We start from the raw sequence: 7576 nt of genomic DNA on the forward strand, positions 1-7576 counted from the left end.
AGTTGTTTCATGTCAAATTGATGTGTTTTTTTTTTTTAATTAGGTGTCAAAAAATTGGACAAATTACAGAGCATTTGCAGTCTCTTTTCGTTTGTAGAAGTTTGAGGTTCACCTTCTATACGGTCTTTAGTCATTTGACTTTGTTTTATTTGATCTATATTATATACCCTAGGAAAGAGAATAGAGTCAATTTGCTAAATATTTTTATTTAGTACTCTCAACAAACCATTTGTAAGTATTTACTGTGTACCTACAATGTCCAGGTCACAATTGTAGGCTTTTGTATGCTGGATATGAGATCCAGTTGTAAAATTTTTAGGAATTTTGTGATCTGGTTGTTTAACACAACCATTATTTAAACGTAAGTTATATAAACTTACAGTTAAATAAATTACATTAAAAATAAAATGGGGCCGGATGCAGTGGCTCACGCCTGTAATCCCAACACTTTGGGAGGCCAAAGCGAGTGGATCATGAGGGCAGGAGTTTGAGACCAGCCTCGCCAACATGGTGAAACCCTGTCTGTACTAAAAATACAAAAATTAGCCAGGCGTGGTGGCAGGTGCCTGTAATTCCAGCTACTTGGAAAGTTGAGGCAGGAGAATTGCTTGAAACTGGAAGGCGGAGGTTGCAGCGAGCCAAGATTGCACCACTGCACTCCAGCCTGGGCAACAATAGCGAAACTCTGCCTCAAAATATAAACAAATAAATAAAATGAACAGATACTCAAAACTCATCACTTTTTAAACGTTATATTACATGCATCATTTTACATGTTCTTTAGATAATTTCAGTTATTGTGTCCATATGATAAAATGCCATACATGTGTACTGCTGGGCATCTTCTGTCAACTCTGCGCTTATTGGCATCATACTGGTACCTTGAAATTGGCCAAGGAGAGGATACTAGCACCACAGAAATCAGCAAATGCTACAAATCATTCCCCTTCCTCCCCTCCAGCTTATTTATAAACAATCTATCAGCACATCACTGCTTCTAGTTGCTACTTAAAGTCAGAGTCAAGAAGTAGCTGTGGCGTTAAAGAAATCCCGTCTTCTATATAAACAGGGTCAAGGGGGATGATCAGGGCTTTGAATGCTCGTGCAGATTTATAATTAAATGGTAATGGGCAAGATAATTAAAAGGTAACCAAGGGAAACATTGTGTGTTCGGGCTTAGTATTGTAATTATATTCAATACATACTTTACCAGCTAGAATATAGTATAAAGCAGATTTTGCATATTCTGAATGCAATGAAAATACATTGGCCAAAGCTTAGAGTTGTTTAAATGAGCTTTGTTAAAAAGCAAATAGCTGCTCTCTCTTTCTTATTAAAATATGTGTGTATACACACACACACACGAATAGTTTTATAGAACATCTGAGGTTTAGCAGTAAAATCTGTCTCCCAACATTTATTTAGATAAGTTTGATACAAGTGTTTGGGCCAATTTACCTTTAATACTCTTCAGTAAAGGCTTAGTAGCTGTTAAAGAACACTCTGGGATCGTAAATCCCCCCTCATTTATGGGAATTGAAACCAGCATTTAATGAGGATCAACAATGTCCAGACAACTTGTTTGACAGTTAATATCGATGATTTCTTGCCTCCAGCACTCTATAAAGGGGAACGAATAGAAAAGAGAGAGAATTAATATATAGTTGACCCTTGAACAATGTGGAGAGTGAGGAGTACTGACCCATGCACAGAACGGTAGAAGGTGGTGGAGGGAGACGATTAGGAAAAATAACCAATAGGTATGAGGCTTCATATCTGGGTGATGACATAATCTGTACAACAAACTCTCATGGCAGAAGTTTATCTATGTAAGAAACCTACACTTGTACCCCTGAACTTAAACAAAGAAAATCCAAGAATAACTTTGACTCTCCCCGAATTTAACAAAAAAATAGCCTACTGTTGACTGGAAGCGTTATCAATATACAGTCAACTAACACATATTTTTATGTCATATGTGTTACATACTATATTCTTACAATTATATAAGTTAGAGAAAAAATCTTATTAAGAAAATTATGTCATCACTTCAACAACACATACACTAAAATGAGTATGATACAGAGATTAGCATGGTTCTTGCACAAGGATGACAGACACATTCTTGAAACATTCTATAGTTTTGTATGCCTGCATCAAAATATCACATGGATCACTAAGCACATCTATTATATGTGCATATAAAACTTAAAAAAATTAAAAAGGAAGAGAAAATATATTTAGTGTTCATTAAGTGGAACTGGATCATCATAAAGGTCTTCATCCTCTGAGTAGGCTGTATCTTCACACTGAGTAGGCTGAGGAGAAGGAAAAGGAGGGGTTGGTCTTGCTGTCTCAGGAGTGGCAGAGCCAGAAGAGAAGGAGGAGGTGGAAGGAGAGGCAGGAGAGGCAGGCACCCTTGGTGTAAGTTTTATTTTAAAAAATCCACATATAAGTGGACCTGTGCAGTTTAAACTTGCATTGTTCAAGGGTCAACTGAATACTGAAAACATACAAGACACTGTTCATAGCTTGCCTTCAATCTAATGATATTATTTATTCTAATTTGATAGTAAAGAAATAAAGGCTTCAAAAATTTGAGACTTTTACATGATAACATTTCAAATAATTTGCAGAGACAAGATTTTCAAAACACATCTGTATCTATGATACTTTCATTTAACAGACTTTTCTTGGATGTTTGTTAGGCCAGCCCACTAAGTTCATAAGAAACATAATCATCACGTTCTTCAGAGTTCAGTGTAAGCATCCTGGAGTAGTCTAATTTAAGACTTAAAGGACAAACAGGAATTAGGCAGGTAGAATGGAATGGAGTGGGTGCAAGGCATTTCAGGCAGAGGGGATAAATAATATCTTCAAGGGGCTGGAGGCAAGAGCAGCAAGGCAAATTAACCACAATAGAAACTACTGTGAATATTTTTTTGATCACTTGAAGTGATTTATTCTTTTAATCCTTTAAAGAAACCATGAGTAGCCTCAGCCATCATAAATGAGATTGTTCTAGGTGCTGGAGTGACTAGATCATGAATTTCCATACCATTACAAGAAGTTTGAGTTTTTTTCTTCAGCATAGAGTATTCCAAACAAGGAGATAATATGATCAGATTCACAGTTTAGAAAGATCACTATGTTTTGTGTAAGTATAAGTTTGACAAGTAACTTTCTTATTTAAATGTGTTGTTCCTCCTCATATTTTTACATGTTTATAAGAACTGAATGGATTTTATATGTGAAAAATCTAAATAGAGTATCTGAGATACAGTAAGTCTTCAACAGAGAGTGGCCATTATTTTTTTGCTTACTATTTCATGGGCTGTCCTCTGGCTAGCCTTCAACCTCATCTCTTGCTGCCTTTGTCTTGGACTTCAACATACTTGGAGTATTTTTCCACATATGTATCTCTTTCCTGAAGTTCTTTCATTTGCATAATTTGCCTAGTGAACTCCTAGTATATTTTCACAACAGCAGAGGCTGAAGAAGAAGCAGAGGCTGGAAGAAGTTTGCTTCACTCACATTTTGAAAGCAGCAAGTTGAGGGGCTCAGGAAGAGATCCTCCAAAGAACTCACTTGAGAATCAACCAGAGAAATAGTAGGCTATAAATGACTATCACAACTGGAGTTCATGAGGTTATAATATGGCAGGAAAAACTTGCATTTCCTTTACCTCTTTGTTTCTCACTTTTTAGCCCCGGAAGTGTCTTGTAGCCCCTAGCAAGTTGAGGGGCAAGTAAACGAGAAAAGAAAAAGATGAGATTCCTTTCTTTTTTTATTCAGTTTAAGCTAAGGAAAGAGGCCTAAAACTGCTGAGTAGTTAATTATAATAAATACCTGGAAGAGAATGACTTTTTAATAGAATTGGAGTTGTGCTGACAGTTAAAAATGACCCTGGAATCTATATATTATCTGTGAGTAACCAGAAAATTTGTGGAACTTCCTGAGATTTTTATACAGGGCAATTGAAGAATTTCCTTGCTGAATATATTGTTATAAGAAAACAGAGAAATAAAATACAGTTGTATTTGTATTGTATTTTATCAATCCCACTTTTTCAAGGTCCTAAAAATACAAAGATTTTTGATTATGACACTCAGTGGGGTTTCTTTGAAACTGGGGAAAAATTGAAGAAAAGATGACAAATTCCTAGAGGTATAATGTGATGGTAAAATTTGAGACCTAAATTTTTTTCAAGTGGTTATGTTTAAATAAAAAGGAAATACATAATTCATGTACAACTCACCAAGACTGTATTAAAGATTAATCATAGAGGTCACAAACCAAAAATTCAGTGATTAGAACACTGAGAATAATGGAGAATTTGAAGGTATTTATCTTCTAGCACATCTTGTTTCATAAACTTAGGACATCCACATTTTTAGCCTCTTTTTACCACGCCTCTGAGGTATGTTTTAGATCCTTTACAGGGTAGCCCCGGTAGAGGATGCCACATTGCAATGTCATCTCTTGGCAAGCCAATCTCCTTTCTAATCCCACCCCCAAGCCAACCCCTACCCCATTATGAGAAAACTCAAATAAAACCTTCATTTCAACTACCCTGCAACTCAGTGCTCTTAGCCTTGCCAAAGACTTTTGGTTCTTGCTATGGCCTTTATTAGATGTATTTTCTCTCACTGGTGAGACTTTATTCTTCAAGACTAAATTTTTGATGCTCATAATACCTTGTTCTTACTTATGATATAGTCACTTATCACTTTGCATTATAACGGTCTATTTGCTTTTTTTCATAGACTGCTGTTTGCTTTGAGTACTAAAACATGGAGAAAGGTTAAACATTTACAAGCACTCCCTAAGTGTCAGGAACTATTCTAGTTGCTTTACAAAACATGTAATCTTCAAAATGACCCTATAGCATGTATTATCATCTTTATTTTATAGACGAGTTAACCAGCTCTGTAAGTTAATTAACTTATCTGAGGGGATACAGCTGGTAAGGGTAGAAACTAAATCTTTTCCTAGTTAAAGCCTCTGCCCTTTTTACCATGTGACAACACAGGACATTTTGAGTAAGAGTTTCTTTACTTTTGTGCCTGGGCTTTGTACTTTCTGGATGTGGTCTCTGGATTGCTGTTTCCCTCTATTTTGGAGAGTGTGTGTGTGTGTGTGTGTGTGTGTGTGTGTGTGTTTCACCATTTTCCTCTTTTGCTAATGATACTTCCTAGGTACTTTTCTAAAGATTTTACCATACATATGAGTGTGGAAGGGGATCACAGGTGAAATTCACCTTGAGGAATGCAGGGGGATAGTATCAGAGCGGAAGTAAAGGTTGCCATGATGTTCTGAGTGGACAGAGATCTGCCGCTGTGTTGACCAACCAACACAAAGATTGGACCTGTGATGGCATTGAGCAGACTCAAGGGGAGGACCTGTACATTTCAGCCTAAATCTGAATGGAAACAGGCACTGGACAGGTGGGGCTGTGTCTGGAGCTACCACACAGGGCAAACCACCTGTCAGTTATCACGACGTTCATGTGACAAGCAAAGCTCTGTGAACACGGGCATTGTTCTATTGGTTGGTGAAAAAAGCAGCCTCCAATTCTTTCCACCAATCATAGTTAGCCATCCTTCCATGACCTGAGTGTAAGGAGAGAGTGGTAACTCTTCAGCCTGTAAACTTGTGAAGTCTCTCTCTCTGCAAACTATTTATTTCTTCTTGCATAATGAGCCTTTGGCAACTGAATTTGGATTGGCTTTCTTGGCTGAAGAATAGAGGTCTTCTTAAATGACTTATTTTGTACTCTGTTTTGCTGTTGGGAAAAATAAGTACTATCTTTTCTCTCCACACTACCATGTGTTTTAAAGGGACTTTCTACCTGTAGCTGCGTGAAAATGTCATCACTGTCCATATTTCTGGTTAAGAAAACTAAGGCCCAGAGAAGTAAGGTGAACCCCAAAGTCTCAGATTACTATAGCAACAAAGCCAAGATGTAATCCTAGGTCTCTTGACATTTGGGTTAATGTTTATTTCATCACATATCTGTCAATGTTTTTAAAAAGCAAAAGAATAAAAAGCAAAGAAATAGTAAAAAGGACCATTCTGGTTGATTTTTTGACAAGTTGTATACCCTGTGGAGTTATTAAGTGGAAGTTCAGCATCTGGGTTATTTTTGATCACCTGACGGCTCCAGGGACAAGGGTTTGAGCAGCTCAGAATGAAACTGGCTAGGGGAACAGTATCTCTTCTGACACAAATCACAACTTTGAACATTTCCAGCATTTACCTACATCAGGCATGCACTTGAAAGACTCCAAGAAGTCATATATGAAAGCTGGTGTTTTTAAAGCCCCTTTCTGAATATTTGTAAAACTTGATGACACTAAAGGACAGTGCTTTTCAAATTAAAAAAATAATGCTGAAAAGGAGTTGGAAGTGCATTTTACTCAAGGTAATAAGAATCCATTAAAAATCTTTTTTTTTTTCTTTTGAGACAGAGTCCCACTTCATAGCCCAGGCTAGATTGCAGTGGCATTATCTTGGCTCACTGCAACCTCCACCTCCTGGGTCCAAGAAACTCTTCTGTCCCAGACTCCTTAGTAGCTGGGTCTACAGGCCTGTGTCACCATGCCCAGATATTTTTTTTTGTATTTTTAGTAGAGATGGGGTTTCACCATATTGGTCAGGCTGGTCTCAAACTCCTGACCTCAGGTGACCACCCACCTAAAAATGTTTTTAAGAATTTTCTCAGCATGCCTATTATGCTAGTATTCATTCATTCAGTTTCTGATGAAGCTCTGGAAGTTGTCACTTTACAAATCCACACATTGGAATCTTTAGCCTTCTGTTCTTCAGGTGATATTCAAACCAGCAGTGGGAGTTTCTCCAGGAGGTAGATGTGTTATTTGTGAATATAAATGTTCTTAAGTTCCCCAATCTTCAGAGGCCACCTTTCTGAAATTGTAGCTATGCACTCTAAGTTTTTCCTCTATGTGATAGGAAGGGGCCCCATCTTGGACTGAATTATCTTTCCTTACCCTTTCTGAAATCACCACAGTGTTTCCATATCACCAAAGTCAGATTTCTGGCATGGTTACAATATGCTATGAGTGCTCTCTCTTCTAGAATTAAATAATCAGATAACTAACAAAAATATAAAACACAGGCTTTGTATTGCTGAGTTTCATGACTTACTTGCTTATATGTTTCCTTCCTGAGTTGGTTTGAATCTTCCCTATTGCTAGTGATTTCTATAGCATTGTATGCTTTCCTTTGCACTCTGACAGAGCAGGAACATTGCCATCTTGGACAAGCACTGCCATTCCAAAGTCCTCCTTGATCAAAAACTGCCTAAATCCAAAGGGCATCAGCCTAATGGCTAAGGTCATCATGACCGTAAACCACAAATGACATCTCCAACCAGATACATTCCAACCTCCTTGACCCAAGACATGCCAGCCCTGAGATAACCGCCCCCACTGGCCAGAGAGATGTCAGCTCCAAGATAACCTCCCGTGTGACCAGAGACATTCCAATCCTGCCATAAACTTCTCCCCCAAATAGAAACATTCCAAGCATGTGATAAGCTCTCTCACCAATAAAT

General features: G+C 37.6%; 1 non-coding gene across 1 annotated transcript; it reads left to right on the forward strand.

The window, feature by feature from the left end:
• Window positions 1-2041: 2041 nt before the first annotated feature.
• Window positions 2042-2145, forward strand: LOC112208228 (U6 spliceosomal RNA). Its single transcript, XR_002942649.1, has one exon. It is a non-coding gene; the product is annotated as a U6 spliceosomal RNA (small nuclear RNA).
• The last annotated feature ends 5431 nt before the right edge of the window (window positions 2146-7576 follow it).

The sequence above is a fragment of the Pan troglodytes genome, chromosome 12 (assembly GCF_028858775.2).
Source record: "Pan troglodytes isolate AG18354 chromosome 12, NHGRI_mPanTro3-v2.0_pri, whole genome shotgun sequence".
Lineage (NCBI taxonomy): Eukaryota > Metazoa > Chordata > Mammalia > Primates > Hominidae > Pan > Pan troglodytes.